Here is a 23,299-nt window from a genome sequence, read left to right on the forward strand (position 1 = left end):
CTGTCTTCTTACCTTTATTTATTCTTTTAATAGCAAATGTGGACTTGAAAGAGTGCTCTTCAAGGGGAGATCATGCAAGCTCTGTCTCTTAGCCAAGTGACGTTAGACAAACCATTTACTGTCCTGAGTGTGTTTCCTTACTTGTGAAACTTGTGAAATCAGAGTCAGCAAAGATCATCTCTATGGTATTCCTGCTCTGAAAACTCTCATTGTAATTTTTCTTTACTGGGATAAAATACTAATTGGTCCTAATGATAAGGTGTTCAAATTGAGCTATGTTACAGCTTGTCCACAAATTCAATTTGATAACACATATTTAGAAGAAAAAAAAAACCACTCCAATTACACCAATAAGCATCTTGGTTACTCCCGATTTGGGGTTGGTTACTCAGTATTTTCTGCTTAGGCTGCTATGTATGTGTCTGATGCATACAGGTATCATTTCAAGGGCTGTCAACACGATAACTGCCCAATGGATGTGTAATATTCCACAACCAAAGCCCAGAGAAAATTCTTAGTGATAGATATTCCACAAACACAGTGAGGAGTATGCCTACTGTTGTCTCACTTGATGTCTCCCTAATTTAGAAACAAACAGAAAGGAGCAGAGATAGAGTAGAATTTGTAACTACATTCTTGCCTCAATTATCAAAATTGACTTCACAAAATGGGCCTATATTTCTCCATGCTTCTCTCTCCCCAGCTTCTCCAAAGCCTTAATATCTGAAATAATTTCATATTTCACATTCCATTTGGATAATTGTTGGATGGTAATGACGTGTCATATGTTTAATGTGTTTTCCAGATTGAAAATCATTTAAATATCTATATCTTAGGGCCAGCAATTTCCAAAGGTGATCACCCTAGTTTAATCTGTTACATTTTTCTTGTGTCTATTGCAGACAGAAGGAGACACTGGTTTGCAAAATTGGTATTAAAGAGTATAAGTACTATTTTACATGTGCCGTTCCTAATTTTCTAACCAAAAATGCATATGGGAGTATAGATACACATTGCATGCATGCTGTGTATGGTCTATAGTTTTTTGATTTGGTACTGAAAAAAGCTACATTTATTAACATCCATGAAGATGCATAAGCCTCATGAAAATTGAGCAATTAATTGGAAAACTAGTATGCTTATCAGCGTGCTAAAAGACTGTCTGACTTCCCCATAGGTGACATGATGCAGCGAAAACATTGTGAGTGGGTGAGCAAACAGATGTCAGCTAGAATCTCAGTTTCTAATGTGGTAAGTTTTGGAAAATTATTTAACCAGCTTAATTGTTTGTTCACATTCAAAATGTATAAAAAACAATGTCTCTAAGACAATTGTTAAACATGGTTAAATTCAAATGGATTGAGCAACATAAGTAGTATATGGTAGGTGCTCGATATATTAAATGAATCCTTTTAAACCCATGCACTTATCTCTACCTTCTACTTGCTGGTATAAACTCAGCCTTAGATACATCAGCATGCCCCAATTAGAAATCATATAAAATCTCCATATGTTAATGTTATTGTGTCTTCTATATTGAAGATCTGAAGGAAATATAAAAACATCTTGTTAACAACCCTGCCATTTCAGGGTTTGCTCCATCAAGAATGATGTCATAATGATTGGGGTGGATTGATTTACAGTCTGATGTTTGTTAATGCTTTTTGCCACCACCATTAAATCATGTTTGGGGAAACTAGTCAGACGTTGTTTTCTAACCAATGGGAAAGAGGAATAAAATGGTTTAATTATGAGAAATACAAAGTGGCCTCAGATAAGTGACTTCCATTTCATGTCACATGACTTGCCATGTACATCCATATCCCCCTGGCCCAAATAAGTGCCACATGCTCACCTAATTCCAAGTGGTCAGAGAAATGGGAATTTTATCATGTTTCCCAAAGAAGGGAACTGAAGTATCTGCAAACGATCCTAGTAAATACAGTGATTTCTGGATTTTTAGTGTGCTTAAAATTATCAGAGGAACTTATTTAAAAGACAGCTGTGTGGTTGGACTCCACTACTAAAGACTATTCATTAAGTTTAGAGTGGAACAAATTACCAACAAATAGGTAATTTTAGAAGCCCTTCTGGGATCAGAAGGAAGAATGCTGAGGCAAGGTGGCCCAAGGATATCCCAATGAGGACCACTTCTGTTAAAATTTGAGTTCCCAAATTATGTCGTAGAAATTTAAGGGTCATCCCAGTTAATTCACCAAATAACTGTGTCCTGATATAAATGTCTACTACCACAATGGGTATGAGGCGTCACAAACTCTGAGGTAACACAGGGAAGCAAACAAGGACTCAGTTGGACTGGGTTTGGAGAATTAGCTGCAGGGGCAGATCCTAAAGAAATAATCCACAAGTGTTTTCAGACTTACTCATCTTTATAATCACACTATCATGGAGGGAAAACTGGCATTATTATTATTATATTCCCCACTGCCGTGCTCTACAGATGAAAAGATTAAGGTTCAGAAAGGTTATGCAATTGCCTGAAGACAGATAGTCCATGGTGGGACTGAGATTTTGTCATTTCAAAATGGTATTGGTAAATGATAAAGAGAAAAGCAGAAGTAAATATATTCAACATGTTGAAATGTCTATAATGTACTAGTAGATATCTAGCCTGAGTTCATCCAGGGGCCATGCCTTGGTTTTCATACTTATCACAGGATCCAGAACACATATGGTACTCAAGAAACACTTCTTGACTGAAGAACTATATCCTTCCTTATAATGCAAAATAAGGAAAATAGACCCAGTTGGCTTTTTTACATAAAGAATGGGCAGTGAATAGTGATTGGTTTCTTTTCTTTTTCGGTAGAACTCAAACAACCAGAGAAATACTATTTTAGTAAAATGTTGATCTCTTTCCATTCTCTTTCCCCCCAGAAGTTCTCTGAAATCTGTCAATGGAGTTTGTTTACTCCAAATTACATCTTTGTTGCCTTTAAGTATTGGCATGTTTGAATGTTTACCACTCAAATTCAGCATAAAAGTGTTTTCTTTTTTAGGTAAGATCAGGCAAAGAGGTACTGAATGAATAACACTTGATTGGGAATGGTAAATAACCATGTAATTAAACTGTAAACACTGTGTGTGGTGATTTTAATGTAATTTGAGGACTTGTAAATTACATGGTCATAAAATGGCACTTGGGCTTATGCTTTACAAAAATATCCATGTTTGTATGAGATTAATTAGTGCAGTTTGCATAAAGACATTGACTAAAACACTTTCAGAACATTCTCATTTTTAAGGTTTTCTTATTTATATAAGGCCTTCTCAAGGTTTTTTGCTTTGTTTTGTTTTTTTCTTCTTTCTGTTCTTCCAGAAATTTTTATTGTCCACAGATTCTGTAGCTGAAAATTGATCTGGACACAGTAAATAGTTGATAGGCTTAAGTTATGCTGATGAATAAATTTTATTTTAGTTCTTGAAATGGGTTGGTCATTTCACAAACTGATTACATGGTTACTTCTTTGGTTCAATTTATAGATGATGCCCACATGGGGCTTCTTTGCTGTTGGAGTGGTTCATGTACATGATTCTGTAAATTGCAGACACCATGCCCTAGGAAAATAACCATAGTAGAGTGGCCATTAGGTGCCCTTCCCCCACAATGGAAAGTTCTGCTCAGCAAGTGGCTTCTTTTGGTGTTTGTGATGGCGACTGTAGGAAACCCAAGATAACCCTTCCATCCCAGGCAGGCCTTATGCTTTTCCATCTCCAGGAAACGCTTTCACTTTGTAAATTCAGAGTCAGGCTACCAGGGTGCTATTAGGAATTCTCATAGGTTCATGTCTTGGTAAAACAGTGAGAGTGATGATGATGATGTTGTATAATTTTTATTGATGACTATATTCCAGATGCTCTGCTAAGTGCTTCATAAGCATTACCTCATTTAATCCTTACAACAATGTTAGTAAATTGATATTATTCTCTCTTTACACACGAGCAAACTGAAATGTAAAGAGCTTAAGTAACTTGTCCAAGATCCAACAGCTATGCAGTGACAGGGTTGAAGATCAAGCCTGGTTTGTCTGATTCCAAAGACCTCGATCTTAACCTCTTTGTCACACTGCTTTAGTAGATTAGGGCTAACAATCCCTTGAAACCATATGTCTAGCCCAGTTCTAGGACTCTTTACATTAGATGCCTCACATCTTAAGTAGATTAATTTCTTAGCCAGAATTTGAGTTATCTAAGAGACGAGAAGTCATGGCTACTGAATTGCACAACTCACACACAGAGAGGCTAACATTCCTGATTTGGAGGATAGTTATGCAGCCAGTCTATTTGTATCTGACATAGATTTGGGCTCCTTTAGAAATATTCTAATCTGTTGCAAGACATGTAGTTACTTACCTTCGGAAGAGATGGGAATGGCATATGAGATGGTCTAGTATATGCCACTTCCAGAAATCCAGGAAATCCAGGAAAGGCTTTCAATAGGAGAGGAAGGCATATGCAGTGGAGTGGTGGCTGAAACGCCTGCTCATATCATCTGGGAACATGATCCTAAATTATCATGTGGTCAAGAAACAAAAGGTAAGGAGAGGTAGGATTGGCTGCAGTCCATGCTTTGGCATACTGAATATCTGGTCATTTCACCAAAACATTCCAGTTCTCATCATGAGTACCTTGTAAGCTAATCTGAAACAGATATTAATTTCTAAATGCCTGGCTATTGATGCATTGCAAAGAAATATGACATACAGTGCCAGATTTCGATAAACAAAATTAATCATCCAACTCATTAAAGCAAACAAATAATTGAGCCTAGCCAGATATGTTTTAAAGGAAAATCAGAAAGCTTAAGCAGGCCACAGATCTGCCATTTTCTCCATGTGTTCAGCATTTGAACATCATCTAGATGTCAGGCATCATGTTAGTTACTGAGAGCACAAACATGAATAAAATATAAACCCCAGTTTTGTCAGTAGAGAACTGCATATTGGTTCAGTAGTGACTATTACTCACATAACATATTGCATGGTCATAAATTTCAATAAATTGGGAAGAGTATATGAGCATAATTTTTTAGCACAGGTGGAGCTAATTATAGAGGGTTATTTTGATTTGGACAGCAACATTGCCTGCCCTTTCTCTGATCATCAAACTTCTGTACAAAATTCAACATACTTTCACCTCCCACATAGTGTTAGTTATTAAGTCCAGCTGCTTCCTTCTCTGTAACACACTTAAAAATATCCTTCCTTTTTTAAGGCTTTACAACCACATCCTTTTCCTAGGCCCCACTGACCTCATTCTATCAAACTATAGCTGATAAAATAATATCATGGTGTGCAAAATTCCAGAGTTTTCTCCAACGTCAGAATTGTGAATATGCCGAACAAAAGTTTTGTTCTTTCCTTTTGCTTTAAGACCATGAACCTGTCCCCCCCCCCCCCCGCCGTTTTTATACTTTAAATTCTGAAGAAAAGTATCACTTTTCAATATGGTATAAACACTTAGCTTCTGCTCACTGAAGCAAAATTTTCAAGTATTTGATGCTTTCTCAGATTATTGTACTCCTAGGTAAATTAAATGTCAGTGTGAGGGATAGCTTCACCCACTTCTGTAGCTGGCTTTATTCAATCCAAAGAAGTCATCAGAGAACAGCCAGCACAGCAAAGTGAGCACGATGAGGTAGGCTTTTTATCACATGCCAAAGCCTTTCCACCAGCATTAAGGCTGGTTTGCAGGCTTTCTCCCCCTGTGTGTGTCCTGTCCAACTAGAAATTCCAAAAAGAAGCCTAAAAATATACAATGGATTTCAGAAACAGGATTGAGCAAAATCCCACCTCCAGGTATTACATAGAAGAAACCACCCATTTTGGATGACACCACGTGAAGCAAATAGCTCATTCTTTGAAAACCTTCATTCATTACACAATAAAGTTAAGTGCCACAATTTCATGGACTCTTAAAAATTAAAGAGAAAAGTGAAAGGACCAGAAATCTGGAGACCAGATGGGATATAAGGAAAAAAATAGGAAAAGAAAAGTGGAATGCTCTGTTCCTTAAAATTCTCCCATGGGGCTCCCTTTCCAAATTATCATCCCTTTCCTACCATACTCTCCATCCCACCCACATAAGACTGGTTGCCAACTTGGGGAGATCCCAGCTGGTTCTCCATGAGAATCCAGGTAGGACACCTGCACATTCCAGCTAGACTGAAGTCTGAGCTCAGTTTGTACTTGTTAGCACCAGAGCCAACGCCAAGATCCCTTTGTGTGGGCAAGAACCCAGATCACATCCAGGTGTGTGTGAGATTAGCCCATCAGTAGAACATAAATAGAGCTGCTCATCAATCCTCCCCATCCTCCTCCTGCAGCCTCACACTCCCAGGGTATGTATTACAGGGACAGATATATCATCTGCAAAGTTTTCCGGGTTCATTTTTAAGAAACTTGGGTTTTCAGTGGAACACGGTCTGCTTGGAGCAAAGTTCCTGGATTTGTCCTTGCTACAGGCAGCTGTGTGAGGGAACACATGCTGGGAGGAAAGGGCTTCTTATTCAGAGAGAGACCCAGCCCCGCCCACCTCCCCATGAGGCTGCAAATCCTTCCCCAAGTCACTCTCCAACCTGGTCTCCTTCATGGCTCATTACTTAGGACCAGAGAGTTTGAAACTAAGTGAATTAGAAATAGGTAATGGGCCCTCCGTTGGAAATACCGTCAAAGAAAAAAAAATACTGATGAAGTAATAAGCTCTTTCGTATATTGCTTTTTCCTGAAGAAAAAAAGGAACATAAACAAGAAAATATCAGAAGTCCCTTCACTGAAAGCGAAAAACACAAAATACCCAAATTGGGGATATTTTTGGACAGAAAGAGCCTAATATTTTTAAGCCCTGGTTTGTACATCGATTGCACACATATTTTTGCATAAATTTCAGAATACTGAAGCATCTACGACTCCCCATAAAAATACTCAACTGTTAAATCCTGAAGGGTACTTCGGGTTTACCTATTCAGGCTGAAGAAGCTGACAACTAAAGCTGAAGTGACTTGTACTGGCAGGATATTCTCTTCCTACAAACACGAGCTCTTGGAACTTTGGTATGAAGAGAAATTCCAAGGTTTGGGTAGAAAGCAGCATGTATTGAAATTGACTTTGTTCAAAACACTTAGCGTAATTCAATGATCCATGAAGGAGAGCCATATCTGGGAACCGAACCAAGTTCCCCCATCAAACAAACTGGAGATGCAATCTGGTCTGTTGACACTAAAGGAATATACCACTTTTTCCACTGTGAGCAAAATTAGACCATTTTTAAAGCAAAATTAGACTCTCAGGCAGCATGATCTAGTCAGAATAGACTCAGATTCTTACCAGCTGCTCCTTGTGTTATTGCCATCCCTGGGCCAATAAGAGAGCATACTGCTGAATTTGAAATGCTCCTTGTCCGTCTCTGGACTGCTATTTTGGCCACTCTGAGGATAGATAGCTGATTTTGAAAACGCTTTACATCAAAATGAATCTCACATTAGTATGCACTTCATGTTCATAACTATGTTACCCTAAGTAGATTTTTAATATTTTATTATAATTAGTATATGTAGCTTTGTGCCCCTCTCAAAACTAAACTTTTCTTTTATTAACCCCAGCTGTTCTCTGATTCTGCAACAAAACTAACTCGCCAGGGGAAGTAATAAGACTAATCAACCAGCCAATACTTATTGAGCATTTCTGCTGGTCATGCCAGAGCTGTCCAAGATCAGGCCCAATGGTGCTTCTAAGCAGCTTTCTTCCGCCACTACCCCAGTGAGTTATAAGTGTGGATAAATGAGCTCTATGAGACCAGATACTAGGTATTCCCAAGCGTTGGCACCTTGCAGCCACTCAGTGAATATCTGATCAATGAATGGAAGACCTGATGCCCAGTTAGAATTAATATATTAACCTCAAAGTCCCTCTAGCTCCAAACTTTGATTTGAAACAAGATGGAATATCCAGCTGTGTGACACATTCTCCTGGGCCCCATTCTGGTCCTCATTCGTTCTCCCATCTTACCATTTAATGGGTGAAGGAAGATAAAATGGATTTCCTTTATTTCTGTGAGATTATTTATCTCCCCTTCTTACAGAAATCCCATACTCGCCCTTGAAGCCTTATTTTGGACTATGGCCCATATTAGCAGCCCCCAACCTTCCATTGGCATCATGGGAACATGGATTAAGTGTAAAGACTTTGAATTGTCAGTAATCTTTACCCTAGAGTCCATAAATGGGTTTTAGGGAGTACAGGTGCTTCTGAGATCCTAAGTGCATTTTTTTTTTGCGTTTTTGTGTTGTTGTTGTTGTTGTTGTTGTTGTTTTTTCTGCAATGAGACCCACAGCTTCCACTAGATTTATACATATGACACTAAAGTCTACTGTCCTGCAAGTTATAGTATGTGATCAACAGCAATTCTGTGCCTGGAAGACCTCTAGAACCTGTAAATGAAAATCTAAGACACTGTGTCCTGACACCCTGTGCTCGCTGTCTACCTGGAAACAAAACTAATTTTATAAAAACTAGTTCATACACATGACTTTAAAAGGGGAGTCTTCCCCTTACCAAAAGAGTCACCAAGCTTCTCTTTACATTGTGATCTTTTAAATCTGGAATATGACCAAAATTGTAGGAAGATTTTCCAGTACACTTCTGAGAAAGCCATCTGATAAAGGGACAGCGTCTGTCTTGATCTCTGCTTGATACATAAGATGTACTCAATAATTATTTGTTGATAAAAACAAGGCATTGCTGCTTAAAAAATATTATTATTTGTTGACTGAATGAATGTGACAAAAAAGATGCATCTGCATTTCTATAATTGCTTCCAACATGCTGTAAAGATGCCATTACAAATAAAGTTTTGGGACTCTCTTTCATATTTTCTGCAAAGATATAACATTGAAAGAAGGAGCTTGTCCACTAAATTTCACAGTTCTAGAGCTGTTTGTATTATATGTGATTTTCCAAAAGCAATGGTTCTGAGTGTCTTTTAGTAATTTTGGAATAAATACACATAAAAATAGAAGACAAAAAAATGAAATATGAGGAATTGTCAATGATTGAAAAAATAGCACCGCAGCAAAGCGCGGGTTTGGAAGCCATTAGAATGATATCTACCCTAACCAGTGTTGTTCTGTTGTGTAAAAATATCTAAATTACATTGAAACTAGATTTTTAGCATTCCACTAAACTCAAGTCTAATTTTAAATGTCACAATAAAGACACAGAAGCCAGACAGCCAACATAAAGCAAGTCATGAAAATGATTAAAATTTTCAAAACCAACAGTAAAAAGTAAGAGTTATTGGACCAGAATAAGAAAAGTGAATAGGGAATTAATAACAAATCTTCAAATACATCAAGATTCTCACTTAGAGATTGGTGCAAGCCTACTCTCTACCTCTAATAACCAGAAAAGAATATATGAGCTAAATAGCAGGGGGAACTGAGATGAGATATACATAAGGATTAACAGACTTTGGGCTATGTCCTGGAATACCACATCATAAAGGAAATTGGACAAATTCTCATTCTAAAGCATGTAAGAAGCCCAAACCCAATCTTAGCAAGACTGAATTGGTTATCTTTTGTCTCTTCCTTCATCCCAATGGATTTTTAATCTAAAAGAAACAAACAAGGAATAAAATTCTCTCTGGTAAATATGTTGGTTTTTTTTTTTCCCTCGTTGCTGTGTTCCTTCAGAATACATGAATACATGGCAAGAGTTGAAAGTATTTACTAAAAAACAATCTTCTGGTCACTCAAAGAGAGATCCCATATGCATTGGTAGTGAAAACCTGATTTCTTATTTCTAAAATGTGACCCAAATCGCTTATCTGGTTTTCTATGTGTATGATCGTTGCATTTCCGAGATTAGAGGTTCACTGCAGCAAAAGGCAATTAATTGAATGATGAGTCTGTGCTAATGTGCCTGCATGTGTGGACAGCAGAGATAACTTAATATGCATCTAATGTCACTATTAATTTATTTATCATCTCCTCCATTTAATTTTTGAAATACAATGATTTCTTAATCAATGGCAAATGCTCGAGAAAATATTTTCTAACAGTTTTATGAAAGAACAAGTTAATTATACCTACAACTATCTAATCAGTTAGAGTAACTTCATTCAATGTACTTTTAATGTACTTTGGTCACTTAAGGACCACGTTTGCAATTGTTTCCTATATAAAGTCCATTTAAAGTCTATTTATCCATTTATTTTTAAAGATTTTATTTATTTGTTTATTTATTTATTTATTTATTTATTTATTTATTTATTTATCTATTTATAGAGAGCACATGCAGGGGGGAGGAGTAGAGGGAGAGAGAAAATCTCAAGCCGACTCCCCACTGAGCCTGGAGCCTGACTCAGGGCTCCATTTTATGACCCTGAGATTATGACCTGCACTGAAATCACCAGTCAGATGCTTAAGGACAAGCCACCCAAGCGCCTAATTTGTAGTCTATAGACTACATTAGCAAATGTTAGTCCATTTGCTACTATGACCATACCTTGGCTTTTTCACTTAAAGTGAGGTAAGAGTGTCACAGAATGTAGCACTGAGAGCCCTTGTTATGCAAGATGTTTAAACCAGCCTCACCGTACATGTAAAACAAGCTCACCTTTAAATTCTCAAAAAAGGGAAAAAGCACATATAGTGTTCGTCAAAACTGCTATGTATGCTACTCACCAAGGAACTGTGGAGTTTGATAATCACATGACTCTGATAGACCTTCTAAATGTAAAAAAAATTATTATGATCCATGTCTCTATCTTATGGATAGAGTAATTAGAACTGCTGCTCCTAACGAGTGTGCATATCTTCATACTTTACGTTCCTAACAGTTGTAATAGATGGGCTCACCATTCTCCTACCTCCTTCTCCTGGTCTCACAAGAGAGGGGTGGTGGGGAAGGTGTCAAAGTGCTTCTCCTCTAGCATAAGCATAGCTTCCTCTTTCAAGATCATTGCCTCCCTTGCTATTCCTGATTAAAATTATATTGTTTTTCCAATTTGGGTACCAATAAATTGTGTGACCTTTGTAACCCCAAAAGTAAATTTTTAAAAAATGCTTTTTTTTTAACTTATCTATTGTCTACTTTATGACTCTTCATTTTTTGATCTAGAGGAAGTGACTTTGGATTTAACATAATTGCATTTAACTAATACCAATTATCTAAATAGAAGCCTAGCACTGTTTTCTTTCTTCAGGAGATGAAGAAAATTGCTTAAAAAAAACTAGTCTCATGGAGAATTATGTTAAGTCTTACATTTAAAAAATTAATAGCTTTTTTTATCCTTTCATTTTTTGCATTTTTCTATTTTATTTAAATTCAGTTAATTAACATATATCATTGGTTTCAGAGGTAGAGGTAGAGGTCAGTGATTCATCAGTCATAATATCTAGTGCTCATTCCATCACGTGCCCTCCTTAATGTGCATCACCCAGTTATCCCATCCCCCACTCCCCTCCCCTCCAGCAACCCTGTTTATTTCCTATGATTAAGAGTCTCTTATAGTTTGTCTCCCTCTCTGATTTTGTCTCGTTTTATTTTTTCCTCTACTTAGCCACCAAAAAAAAAAAAAAATGAAATCTTGCCATTTACAATGATGTGGATGGAACTAGAAGATATTATGCTAAGCAAAATAAGTCAATCAGAGAAAGACAATTATCATATGATCTCATTCATATGTGGATTTTAAGAAACAAAACAGAGGAGCATAGGGGAAGAGAGATTAGTAGCTTTTTTCTTAAAGCACTATAGATTTAGAGAAGAAAATGGAGTAAAAATTGCAGAGTTCCTATACAGCCACTTACACACAGCCCATCCCACCACCCAAGTTTTGCTGTTATTAATATCTCGCATAATTGTGGTCTGTTGTAATTGATGAACCAATATTAAGGCATTATTATTAACCAAAATCATAGTTTCATTAGAGTTCACTTTGGGGGATGCACATTCTAGGGTTTTAACAAATATATAATGTCATGTATCCACCATTGCTATATCAAAGTGAAGAGTTTCAATCCCCTGTATTCATCCCTTCCTCCCTCAGCCCAGATCCTTGGCAACCGCTGACCTTTTCACTGTCTCATCCTTAGTCTTGCTAGTCACCCCTTTTTATTATCTGATTTTCCCATCCCCTTCACTCACTGCCCTCTTGCTATCTTCACTTCCTTCCTTATTCCATTAAAATTCCTTAGCCACATCTCATCAGTTCCTTGCACACACCCTGCATGCCCTCATCCACGCTCACTGCATCACACTCACCTTGAGAAATGGTACCCTCTGCCCAGGCATGCTGACGTCCTGTGGTGGACCACATCCACCATCCTGATGTGAATTCATGATCATGAACCTCAGGTGAGCATCCATGCAACCACGCTAGCACAGAATATGGCCTGATCCATTCACTTGGTCACCCTCTAACTGGACTATTTCAGACCACCTCCTCATTCTCAGTCTCCCATATATCATCCTCTCTTCCCTCTCTAGGCGGGTGATGTTGCCCCTCCTTCGTTAGAGATCAGGGAAGCAACTGGAACTGCTGGACCCAACCAGCATGCCTACCTTCATATTGTATGTTCCTGCCAGTTATGATAGATGGACTCTGTTTTCCTACCTATGCTCCCTGCATTGTGCTCTAGATCCCAGCCTTCTCACCTGCTCCTACGTGTATCTGTGCAAGGCAGCTGCACTGGCTGCCAGACGGGGCTCTTGAGAAGGGCGCAGCCAGCTGGGGGTGTGTTTGCACTGGCCAGAAGAGAGACTCTGGGTCCTCACCTACTCTACTTCCTCCTACTCTATTTTCTTTCTTTCCTTTATTCCTTTGTCTGTCTTTCTTTTTTTCTTTCTTTCTTTCTTTCTTTCTTTCTTTCTTTCTTTCTTTCTTTCTTTCTTTCTTTCTTTCTTTCCAACATAGTCCTGGATGCCTGGATGCCTGGGTGGCTCAGTGATTGAGCATCTGCCTTTGGCTCAGAGAATGATCCTGGAGTCCTGGAATCGAGTTCTGCCTCGGGCTCCCTTTAGGGAGCCTGCTTCTCCCTCTGCTTATGTCTTTGCCTCTTTCTCTACATCTTCTCAAAAATAAATAAATAAAATCTTTAAAAAAATAAAAAAAATAGTCCTTATCTCCTTTATATTATGTTTGCTAATTATGCATCACATTTTATCTCTACTGACTGTTTCTTCCCACCAGCCTCTGACCTCCATGGGTCAAAGATCTTTGTTTTGCTCATTGATATTCCCCAAGCTTCTAGCACAAAGCATGATACATAGTAGGTATTGAATGAATATTTGTCCGATAAAACCTAACTTTGCTCATCATATAGCAGTTCTACATGTTTCTCTATATTCTGCTTCCCTTAATTCTGCTTATCTCAAAAGAACCAGCTGCAATGGTGTCTCCCTTTCCTGCATTTTCAGAGCACTGGGGCTATATTATGTCTATTGTACCTGCATGTACCCACATATGCCAGAAACCAAAATGCTAGCTGACCACATAACTCTGTTTGGTGGGATGAAGACATCACTGTGGAGTTGACAAAGATCCATGATACAGGCCTCTGCTTTTCAGACCTAGAAATGACATTTTATCCGAGTTGATTGACCTAGAAATGTTAATTCAGGCTGGCAAAATTCATATAAGATATATCACATGTAAACTCCAGTGCTACTAGTTGACTTACAATAGGTGTACTTTCTCCAGAGCTTGTGCAAAGCCAGGTGAATTTGCTTGGCACATTGGTTGGGATTAGGTTCAGCTATAAGAAACCTAATATGGGGCAGCCTGGGAGGCTCAGTGGTTTAGCGCCGCCTTCAGCCCAGGGCCTGATCCTGGAGACCTGGGATTGAGTCCAATATCAGGCTCCTGCATGGAGCCTGCTTCTCCCTCTGCCTGTGTCTCTGTCTCCCTCTCCCTCCCTCCCTCTCTCTCTCTCTCTCTCTCTCTCTCTGTGTCTCTCATAAATAAATAAAATAATTTTTTTAAAAAGAAACCTAATATGAAGGCTACACAAGATAATTTATTTTCTCTCCCACTTAAAATGTATATTGTCACAGGATAGGTAGTTTAGGGTCTGACCAGAAGCTCTGCCCCATGGAGTCCTAGGACTCCAGCTCTTTCAATGTATCCCCCCACCACTCGTAGGTGGTCTGTGTTTTCCTGGTCTGAGAAGTTGTTGGTCCACCCATGGCCCGGGCCACATACAGGAAGATGGGAAGGAGAACAGAGGACATGAACAGCATGCATGGCTCTGCTTTAAGGAATGTGCCTGGAAGCTGCTATATGAAAATTCTCATTACCTCCCGATGACCACCACTTAGTCACATGGTCCCATGAGGTTGCATGCACAGGAGCTGAGAAAATGTCACCTTTATTCTACATGACCATATGTGGCAGCAAAAAATACTGTAACTATATGGGAAAAAGAGAATGGATATTTAAAAACAATTAGCAATTTCTTCTAAAACGTGTGTGTAATCTGAGGGAGGACCACCTCACCCAGGTCTTGGTGAAGGAGAAAGAAAAACACTTGCCCATGACTGATCCCATCCCTTTAGTGTCCTAAATATCAACCTCACTGTCCTCTGATCAATGCTGGGAAACACTGCCCATGTTTGTTTTCTAACTACCTTTCTTTCTAAGTTCCTTGCAAACACCACCCTCTTCAACTCATCTCTTTGCCAGGCTGGACACAGTACAATAGAATAGGTTTCAACCAGTCAGTAGGGAGACACCAGGGCAGTCATACAGAGCCCCCCGCACTAGGAAGGGTCACACTTGGTGTGTAATGCTCTGCAGTCATCATCTTGAAACTCTTGATAATGTTAATTTTGAATTTGTGTTTTGTAACTGAAGCCCCGTAGGACACTAAAACATGTCCCACGGCTTGAAGCCTCCCCTCATAGACAGTCCCTCCTTATGCTGCCTCCAGGAAAAAGATTCCCTGCCACCTACCTACTCTCCTGCCTCTTGGTGCCAACTTGTCTTGCTTTCCTGTTTCTGACCAGTGACCACTGCCACTCCCATTTCCTGACACCGAGGGTCCCACCCAGATTTTCCCTCCTGGCTCTCACCCAACTTCTCATTTAACCCCATCCAGGTACTAAGTATGTCCCAGCACAGCAGCTGCAATCCTTTGAGATTGCACATGCACAGGGCGGCTGGCCTGCGGGACCCAGCTGGAGCAGCATGGATCAGTCAGGTGGCTGGTACAACCAGGTACCCGGCAGGGGCCATGTGTTCACACGCTGAGCCATGGGACAGGACCCTAGCTGTCTGTGAGGAGTATAGTCACCCAGCTGGTATCCCTGGGCCCCAGGAACAGGACATTGAAACAAAGACAGGACAAGAAAGAGAACATGGAAGAAAGAAACATGTCCACATTTTTAGTATTTAGTATGAAGTAAGGGCACGCTTTCTCCTGATTTTTGAACAAGAAGTCCTGCCTTTTCATTTTGTACCGGGCCAGGCAAATTATGTAGCAGGCCGTGGTTTCACGGTCCTTTAGTACCTTACATTCCAAGTTCCAATCAGGGCTTGTTCACACTGTTCCCTGTATGATGTCCCCCATGTCACCTGATGGACACACTGGACTATTATATAAACTCTTTCAAAACAGTCTCGGGTTGCTTCCACAGCTGAGGAATGGAAGACATTCTATTTCCTTCCTTTATACTCAGATAATAACTTCTCTCCCCCCACCCCCCCCCACCCCCCAGCCACGTACCTCTCTTGTGTTCTAATCATTCTTGCATGTGCCTTTGAATCTCCCGGGCACCTGATCAGAACCTTCCCCCTGATCAGAACCTTCCTGCAAAGTAGGTCTGCAATAAATGCTGAACGCACGAATGAATAGTTAATATTTAATGCATGAGTCAATCAAGAAATCCTTGAAAGTTTTCTGGTGTGTGTGTGTGTGTGTGTGTGTGTGTGTGTGTGTGTGTGAGATGGGGGTTTTTGTTTGTTTGTTCATTTTTTGCCTTTATCCAGGCAGGAATTGGCTTCAGAAGTGTCTTCCTGCAGTTCACACGACCATACCAGAAGTAGGACGACTCCTGAGGAGTTCCATTCTGTGGTCCCAGAGTGGCTGCTTTGTCATCACCCACGCACCATGCCCTCCGATCTCTCACCAGCTTCCAATCAATGGGCATCGCACGGGAACACACAGCAAGCCCAAAGAGACTGGGCACTGTATCTCCTTGAGAAAGAAAGCTCTTGTTTATTCACCCAGGCACTTTCCTTTTGCATTCAAAAGACAAAGCAGCAAGCAGGGGCTTGCTGGGAGAAGAATAAGAGCTGCCAGAAGTAAGGGGGGGATGGGGCTCATTCTGTTGTCACTTGCAGCCCATCCTGGGTCTGAAGCATCTTTAGCCTCCTAATTGTCTCCCTCCCCTTTCTGTGTCTGCCTTGCACACACTGAACACTCCCAGACAGCTTTACAAATTGGCTCTGGAAACGTTAGGCAGTAAAAATTCCATTGAGTCTGAAAAAGACACACTTCTCCTCCCCATGTTTATGAATCAGTTGCTATTTTATGCCCTGTCCTCATCCACCTTATTACGTTTCACGCTGCCCTGGGCGATATTGAGAAGTAGGCAAGTTCATCTTTGTCCTTTACGCTCTACATCCCAGTTCTATAGTCCTTCCCTTATCTGAAAAGCCTCCTCCTGCTGTCCGTTTCAGGGGTCTCTGTTCTCCTGAGTCCCTATCAGATTTATATCCTCATTCTAACCAGGTTATGATTGACATAGTGTGTCATTCTTCCTGGGACTGTTTGCATTTTAAAATGCCTTACCCAGAGATGGTAATATCCAACCTAAAGGAATAAAATCTCCAGTTGTATAATTTTAGATCCTACAGAAGGTAGATGAGGATGGTGTTTCAGGACAAAGGGATCCTTCAGAAGCCCTCCGATCATACTCAGAAGCTCCAGACTTTCCCACCTCCACTAGCCCCCTTTTCTTCTAATCATTGTTTCTTCCCCTCCCATGGTCTCCTTTCTGGAAGGCCTGCGGTGACACTCAAATGCTCAAGAGACGCTTTTAAATTCCCTTACCCTGTGATCTCAAATGCCTATACGTCCATTATAACATCAAATATATCACAGTGTAGTTGCTTGCCCTTCTGCTCGCCTATTCACAAGATTGTGAGTTACTTGGGGTTTTTTGTTTGTTTTGATGCTTTGATATTCTGTACCTAGCACAGAGTGTGGCACATAATGGGTATTAAAATTTTAGTAGGTGTTGAAATTTGATGAGTTATTGAATAAACGAAGTTAAAACTGTCTGGGATTACCACATGCCTACTTTCATCTTATAAGTGCAATGGGAACTTCTTTTTTAGATCTCAGAACCAGGGTCAGCAACTGCAGCCTGTGGAGCAAATCTGGCACACCGCTTGTTTTTATAAATAAAGTTTTCTTGGAACACAGCCACACCCATTCATTTACGTATAGTATATGGCTGCTTTTGCACTAAAACAGCAGAGTCTTGAGGGAGATCCCATGGACCACAAAGTCTAAAATATTTACTATCTGTACTGTCTGACCCTTAAAAGAAAAAGTTTGGCAACCTTTGCCCAAAGGAAAAGGAGTAATGGAGAGTAGGGGAGATGTACATAATGTGGAGGAAGGGAAGAAGCATCCAGGAGAGGAGATGAGCGACAAAATGTGCTTACATCCTTCAATTCACACTTGGAAGAGAGGTCCAATTTTTAAATGCCCTCACAGAGTAGAAGCTCAGAACTCCTGAGCAAAGACAGGGAAAGTGAGAACAAATTCTCCACAGGAGCCTGGAACACAAGGGCATTGTTGTCAACTGTTTACCAAGGCAGAGAGAAGGGCAAAACTGATCCCAAGAAATTAGTAAAAGCACTAATGCCTAATAATGATTGCAGCAGAGAGCATTTCAGGTACCCCATTAAAAAGAGTGCTTTGTCCTAATAAATACCAGAATAAGAGTCTGTTTCTCAGAGCCCCCTTCCTGCACTTTATTCTTAATGAGTCTTCTAATGAGTGTGCCGTATTTATTTCCTTGAGAGACTCATCACTTCCCATCTCAGCCTGTTATTTAAATATATGGCATGGTGTGAAAAGCTGGGGGGGGAAAGTCTAAGGAGTCTTCTCTGTGCCTTTTCCAATGGCCTACATCACCCACGTGGGACAGAGGAGAGCATATGAACTGGATTCATAAAATAATGGGTCCCTGTACTTTTAACAAGGCAAAAATTGCAAAAGCTGAGAAGTTCTGCTGAACCCAGGATTGTTTGATAGATATATTTGTAAAAGGAAAGGTAAGGAAAGGTAAGGCAAGGCAAGGCAAGGCAAGGCAAAACCAAGGGAAGGGAAGGGAAGGGAAGGGAAGGGAAGGGAAGGGAAGGGAAGGGAAGGGAAGGGAAGCAAAGAAAGGAGTTTAGAGACTAATGGTTCCTTGCTTTGTTATTTAATTCTGAAAAAGACAATGGCGCTTTGTTCCTGAAAACAGAAGGAATCTGGAGTCAGTGGGTTTACCTTTGAGTTCAGGATTTGCTTATCTTATTTCACTTCCCTTTTGTAACATTTTCTCTTTTTGTTTTTCAAAAAATAAAAATTGCCACAAGAAGGGAGTTACCCAGAACTCCTAAGTTATGAATCATTCTGAGTTACCAAAGTTTCCAGTTAGATAAGATTTACTCTTGTTTTTTCTGTGGCAAACAATTAAAAAAAAAATTCTTCCCATAATCACAATACCATTATCGTAGCTGCTTAAAGACAAAAAGAGAAAGGAAAGAACAAAAAAGAAAGCAGTAATTCTTTAATATCACTTATTATCATCAAATATCAATGTAGTGTTTAAATTTCCCTAATTATCTCCTAATTGTTAGTTAGAATCAAAGTGTGTCTTAGTCTCTCTCAATTTAAGGTTATCCATAATCCTATTTTATCCTTTGCATTTTTTTTCTTTTAAATACAAACAAAAACTGAGTGTTTATCCGGTAGAGTTTCCAACATTCAGAATCTTGCCAATGATACCCATGTGGCATCTGTTAATATGCTCTCCTATATTTTCTATAGTCACAACTAGAAGCTCATGATGTTAAAAAACAAAGTGTCCTTATCCTTTGAAGATGAATTCTGATGAAATATGTCTGAGATTTGCAACAAATGAGTACAGTGAGAGGTAGGAATATAAAGGGAAGGGCTCTAGATGAAACAAGATTAAGTACATGGATCATTGTTGAAGCTGGGTGGTGGGTACATAAGTATCTCATTCTTCTACTTTGCCATATGTTTAAAACTTCATATAGTTAAAAAGTTAAATATATTTTTAATAGTTTTAGATGAAAATCTGTGAAACACATCTCACACTTTCTATCTTTCCTAAACATCTGATCTTAATATTATTGTTCAGTTTATGGAAGAAATTGTGCTAAATTCTTGGGTTTCATTTGAAATCCAGGCTTCTACATATTGAAGATAATTTTAAATGTCTACATTTTTGGTGAGTTAAGAATAAAAATTTTAAACCACGAATCTAGAAAAATATTTCTCAAATAGGGATCACAATTCCTAAGACAGGTGAGATTTGTATGAAAATCTACTAGAAAAGGATCTACTTCCACTAGACCCAATGTAACACTTGATATTGATTGGCTAGACCTACTTTTTTTTTTTTTGCTTTGTTTTTATTAGTAACATGATAAATGCAGGGCCAGCAAAAGGTAGTAGAAAAGAGTCTGAGTCTTACTGGTTGGCAGGAGTTGAGTTATGGTTGAGCTTTCTATCTCAGTCCATGACTGAGATGAATTGGGGTCACAACTATCTAGTCATGGAGTCTTCCACCTCTAATTTTGATTCAGAATAGGGAAGATATCAGAGTCGGAGCAAGAAATAGGGCTTATAATAATTTAGGGGACAAAGGTTCACAATTCTAGCTATGTCTCTTGTAGGAATCCATTAAAAATGGTTCCAATAGAGTGGAATCTCTTTAATAAGTCTTAGAGTTAACAATTGTTTTCATTCAACCATGTCAGCTCTAAGAAAGCCAAGAGAGCCCATTTGCTAAGAGGCACATGATGCCTACAGCCAGGCTAGGAGCACTTCTCAGAAACTTGCTCTTAAATTCACTAGCTGCTTCTCTAGGATGATACGTTTCCTGATTCTTTCCTTGACTACCAATGCCCAGAAAGCTTTTACTGAGATCTCAATGGGCCTCAGCTCAATGCAGCTGCTGGTGCTTCTACTGAAGGGATACTGGGTGCTTAGTGTGTAGCTCTGATTTGGGTAGTTAACTAAACCTCCCAAGATGAACAAGTGTTCTGTCCTGAATCCCATACCCATTTATGATGTAAAAGAGTGTGTCTTAAAGTCAATCTTAGTTCTTTCTAATAGCATATTAGAACTTTGTCCTTGTCTGGATTAATTTAGGATTGTTATTAAATGCCCATGTTGCTCATACTTTTATTTTTTTTTAAGATTTATTTATTTATTTTAGAGAGAATGTGCAAGTGAGATGGAAGGACAGAGGGAGAGAGAGAATCTCAAGCAGACTCCCTGCTGAGCACAGAGCCCAACAAGGGGCTGGATCTCAGGACACTGAGATCATGATCTGAGACAAAACCAAGAGTCAGCCACTTAAGCTATGGAGCCACCCAGGTGCTCTGCTCATACTTTTATTTTTAAATTCTGATTATAGCATTATTTCTCTCTGTTGTCAGTAAATCTTCTCAAGCTTATGTCAAATTACTTAAGCCCTTACATGTATTACTGAAGACATTGTGAAAAAGTATCACTAATTTAATTTGCAACTGGACAATATTTTGCTTTCTTCCATAATTTCCTTTTTAGTTCAGGCCTATCTTTTTGGGACTCTGGAATAACCTATGTAGCTAAATTAACCTTTCACTTCCAATTTTCTTCAGCTCAAATCCTGCCTCCATCTCCTTTGTCACTAGCAATGCCCTTGCTGACCAACATCAGCACTAATTTTCACTTCCTTTTCAAATAATTTGGGGAGACACACTAGTCATGAATTGTTTATAACAGCACTGGCCAATAGATCATTCTCTGATGATGAGAACATCCAGTATAGTAGCCACTAGTCACATATGGCTATTGAGTACTTAAATACTTAAATGTAAGTGTGATTGAAGAAGTGAAATCTAAATTTAAATTTTAGTTAACTTTATTCTACTGTAATTTTAATTTAAATTAATTACATGTGGCTAGTGGTTACAGTTTTGAATAAGGCAGCTTTAGAATCTTCTACTCATCTCACAATTTGTATATGTTACTGTCACTGCTAAAACACCACCAAACACTATGCCAGATTGAAACTGATTTTCTAGTGGCTAATAGTTGCTTGAGTTTTGAAATTTTATACACATACACACACACTATTGTGAGATACACTATTTAAATATATATATATTTATAAAATAATATAATATATATATATATATTTCATGGGATCCTGGAGAAAAAAATTATTTTGACATCATTGAATACCTGTTCTTATTAGTGAAATGACCTTGGATTATTTCTGTAACCTTACAAGCTTCAATTCCCCCTTCTAGAAAACAGAGAAGATACTATCTTTCTAAATTGTTGAGAAAATTAAATTAAATACATTAATTACATGGAATTAAATAGCATACATGAAGTGCCTAACATGCTGGGACCTATAAGTGGTAGACATTCAACTAGAGGAGGCAATTATAGACTAAGATGAGACATCACAAGGTCATGTTAGTTTAATTCCTTTACTGAATGATCTGGAGGATAACCAAAGAAGACTTAAATTTCAGGAAGAGAGAGCTCAGGACATTTACTGTGTTAATAGACTATCAAGAGAGGCTAAAAATTTGTTTTCATTGTGTTGTTTGAAAAATGGACCATATACAATTTTCCACATAAGATGTAAGAAAAAGGTAGTTAGAAATTACACATAGGATATGAGTTTAATCAATCAAGTCCATGGTGATAGAATTACCTTACACAGGAAAATCTCTTCTTAGGAAGAAATTAGGCTATGAAAATGTGGCTAGAAGAAAGAATGACATTTTAGGCATGTTAAGCAGGAATTGTCTACTATACATCCATGTGGATTTAAAAAGTAAACAATAGGGACCCCTGGGTAGCTCAGTGGTTGAGCATCTGCTTTTGGCTCCAGGCCTGATCCCCAGGTCTCAGAATTGAGTCCTGCATCAGTCTCCCTACAGGGAACCTGTTTCTCCCTTTGCCTATGTCTCTGCCTCTCTCTGTGTGTCTCTCATGAATAAATAGATAAATAAAATCTTTTTTTTTAAAGTAAACATTGGATATATAAATCTGGGGCGTTTTTAGAATAAAGATATAAATGTGCTAGCCTTCAGCAGATTTGTTACACCTAGAAGCCTGGGATTAAATTATTTTCTCTGCTAAGGAGAAGCTATAGCAATACAGAAGGAATGGACATAAGACATTGAACACTCTTAAATCTAGAAGTTAAGTAGAAGAAGACAAGCCACAAAGGACACTGAAAAAGAGAAGACACAGAGATGAGAGAAGACTAGAAGAATGTAAAAAAAAAAAAAAAGAAAGAAAGAAAAGAAAAGAAAAGAATGTAGTACTCTGGGGGTCAAGAGAATGTTTCAGAAGGCACAAATTGTTAGTTGTACAAAACGATTTGTTTTCAAGAAAGATGGAGCCTCAGCAGCGCCCACTGCATTAAAACTAAGGAGACCAGTTGTGGTCTACACAATTTCCATGGACTTAGAGATGGGGGTTGGTGGCTGGGTAGATACCTGTTTGGAATGGATTAAATTGTAAATGAGAGAGAGTGGATCCAAAGTTAGAGGTAGCCAAATGGCACCCCACCTGCTGTACTTCATAAACTTTTCTGCACCATTCTCTTTGGAGGCCTAATGAACTGAAGTCAGATCCCATTTTTTTATCTATAAAGAAACACATACTATGGATAAAAGAGATGACATCAACACATTGCTTTTGCTGCTTTGAATGTTTAAAATGTTTAAAAGAACAAGAATGTATTCTTTTGGGAGCACAGAAAACTATTCCCTAGGACAGTCTTTAAATTTCATGATTTTAAGAATAGATCTTGTTCCAAAATCAAGAAGCATGGCTCTCCCCCAACTTGAAAATATATGGCTAACAATAAATGGTGGCACCCCAGTAGAAAAAGGTAGGCTCACCCAGAGTTTTCTGACAGAGCCTTCATTGACTGTGTCTTTCTATTAATAGCATATTCCAAAAATGGGATAACTTTCAAAGCATTTTAAAGCTTTTTAAGAATTTTCCAAG

At 38.8% G+C, this 23,299-nt stretch overlaps 1 long non-coding RNA gene across 1 annotated transcript; it reads right to left on the bottom strand.

Moving 5' to 3' along the window:
- Window positions 1-3,440: 3,440 nt before the first annotated feature.
- On the bottom strand, window positions 3,441-15,833 carry LOC121500361. The gene is made up of 3 exons (XR_005990370.1): window positions 15,749-15,833; window positions 4,375-4,527; window positions 3,441-3,579 (listed from the first exon to the last, which is right to left on the bottom strand). It is a non-coding gene; the product is annotated as an uncharacterized LOC121500361 (long non-coding RNA).
- Window positions 15,834-23,299: the final 7,466 nt, after the last annotated feature.

The sequence above is a fragment of the Vulpes lagopus genome, chromosome 10 (genome assembly GCF_018345385.1).
Source record: "Vulpes lagopus strain Blue_001 chromosome 10, ASM1834538v1, whole genome shotgun sequence".
NCBI classification, from domain to species: Eukaryota; Metazoa; Chordata; class Mammalia; order Carnivora; family Canidae; genus Vulpes; species Vulpes lagopus.